Source organism: Orycteropus afer, unplaced genomic scaffold (assembly GCF_000298275.1).
Source record: "Orycteropus afer afer isolate SDZICR_OR568_19922 unplaced genomic scaffold, OryAfe1.0 scaffold00016, whole genome shotgun sequence".
NCBI classification, from domain to species: domain Eukaryota; kingdom Metazoa; phylum Chordata; class Mammalia; order Tubulidentata; family Orycteropodidae; genus Orycteropus; species Orycteropus afer.
In genome coordinates, this window is record NW_006921603.1 from 14,500,210 (window position 1) to 14,502,958 (window position 2,749).

Genomic DNA, 2,749 nt, shown 5'->3' on the forward strand with positions numbered 1-2,749 from the left:
ATATGTGAACTGCTGTATGAAAAGTGAATTTACTCTGTAAATCTTCACCCAAATCCTAATAAAAAAAAAAAAAAAAGCGTGCTTTAAAATTTGAAAATAAAGAGAAAAACAAAACAAGACATCTCTTCACTTGTAATCCGTTCTTACAGTTAGCATTTTGGAAAAATTTCTCCTTTTTTAAAAAAATTTCTATAGCTTTATATTTTCTGTAACTCTGTATCATGCTTCTTTACTTAACATAACATCAAACATTTTTGATGCACAAAGTCCATATACCTGTAATTTTAAAGGCTGCACAGTATTCTATCCAGTAAATTTATAAAGATGATTTAACCACTGTTGAAATTGCATCTTTTTCCAAAACTTATATTTGCATATGATAGTCTATACCAGCACAATCTAAAAGAAATATAATGTAAGCCATATAATCTAAAATCTTCCAGTTGTCACATTTAAAAAAGTAAAAAGAAATAGGTGAACTTAATTTCAGTATCTTCTCTAACCCAATATAACTATTATTTCAACGTGTAATTAATATAAACATGATTAATATTATATATATACATATATTTCAAAACCCAGTGTATATTATATATTCATAGCACATCTCATTTCAGATCAGTCACATTTATCATTTATTTCAAGAATAATTAGCTACATGTGGTTGCTGTTTTGGATAGTACACATCTGTATTACTGATTTTATGAGAGAAATCAGAATTCTGTTTAAATGCTTTTCAAGATTATCAGTGTTATCCATTAAAATTTTGCGCTAATAAGAATAAGACATACTCATGATGCTAAAGTTTCATACATAATGGATCATACAGTAGGTTTCATACAGTATGTAGTTATGTAAACAAGGAATGGAGAGGGAACATGCAAAAGCTCAAAATTATGTGAGGATACTGGAGATAGAGGTGATTTTTTTTTACTTAAAAAATCCTTTATTATTATGACTTTTGAAGTAAAAGTTATCTGTCTGATGCCCCAATTGCTTCCTAACAAACCTTCAATTTGAGTACACTAAGGAAAAGGAAGACACACAGGCACACAAACACACACACACACAAAAAAGGTACAGATAACAAAAGATAAAACACTTTCACATACTGTGTTATCAGTGATAACAAAAATTAATCTGTGGGTAAATAGATGAGTAGAGAGGCTGAATGCTCAGATATGTCTAGGCAAAAGGGAATATGGCAGACAATATTTCTGCATACGTATTGATATGTGCTATAAGAATGTCCATATAAATAGAACTAATGGGGCAAAGTTATGATAACTTTTTAGGCACAGTCAGTTACCCTGATGGAGCAAGTTGTTGGACCTGTGGGCTCGAGACCATGCTCATGGGAGACATCAAGCTCAACTGGCATAACACACTACACATAAACACTGTTCTACATTTTACTTTGGTGAATAGTTACTGGGGTTTTAAAAGCTTACAAGCAGCCATCTAGATGCAACAAACTGTCTCTCCTCATCCAGAACAAAGAATGAAGAAAACCAAATATGCATGTAAATAATTAGTACAAGGGATTAGTCAACCATGTGAACCTCAGCCTATATGACCATGAGACCAAAAGAACTAGACGGTGCCTACCACTGTCAACCACTCAGAAAGGGATCAGTGCAGGAGATCCTGGATAGAGTGGGAGAACAATGTGGAACGAAACTCAAAATCATAAAAAAAAAAGACCAGGTTTACTGTTCTAATAGAGTCCGGTGAGCCCCCTAAGACTATGACCCCTAGTTGCATTTCAGGCCTGGCATTGAGCTCACTCCTGTGGCTTCCAGCCAAACAGTAGATAGGCTTATAGGGTGACCGTTTACACCAGATACATACATTCCTTAGAACAGTCAATCATGAAAGAACAGAAGGGCAGTATTTGCACATGGAGATAGCTCTGGGAGCAGGAATTCGTAGGAAAGGATACAGGGAAGAGGTTAACTATAGAGAGGAAGTGGGAAAAGAGCTGTTACACTCTAGGGATTGCAGTCAGTGTCATGAAACAGCTGTATGAAAAACGAATTTGCTCTGTAAGCTTTCACCCAAATCACAATTAAAAAACAAAAAACTTCAGTTTGAGAGATGGTGTCATAAATATGGTGTCACTCTCTCATTGGGCTCCAAAACTCTGTAGTACTATGAGACTTCTGCCTAAGCAGAGGTAGCCTTCTCTTACGAGAAGGAATCCTAGGGCTTTTGACCTTGCATCTTTCCTCAGAGGACCAGAGTGGCAGAGCCTCTCTACACTGGCTAAACCCACAACTTAAAGGGCTGGGGCCTACAAGACAGCCATTTTGAATGACTTCATGGGGTTCAGTTTCCATACATACAATGTGAATGGTGTCCCTACAAGTTGTACAAGGTAGCAGTCCTAGAAGGACGTACTAGTAACTCTCTCCCCAAATTAAGATAGTCACTGGGGGCTCAGATAAGCAAAACAATGATTCTGACAACCCTGGAGAGCTGTATGGACTGAGTGGCAATTATCTGGGGAAGGTGTTTGCAAAACATCTTCCCATGCTTGTTACTGTTGTTGTTGTTAGGTGCTGTCGTTTCTGACTCATAGCTACCCCATGCACAGCAGAATGAAACACTGACCGATTCCGTGCCAGCTCCACGATCCCTGCTATTTTTTTTTTTTTTTTTCATTTTCAACACTTTTTTTCTTTTATTTATTGTGATTTGGGTGACGATTTACAGAGCAAATTCACTTTCCATACAGCAGTTCACATAT

At 36.4% G+C, this 2,749-nt stretch overlaps 1 protein-coding gene across 1 annotated transcript in view; it reads right to left on the bottom strand.

Moving 5' to 3' along the window:
• Positions 1-2,749, bottom strand: part of LOC103213315 (integrin subunit beta 3 binding protein) — an 88,759-nt gene that overhangs the window by 12,667 nt on the left and 73,343 nt on the right. The gene's annotated exons all lie outside the window — the stretch shown is intronic.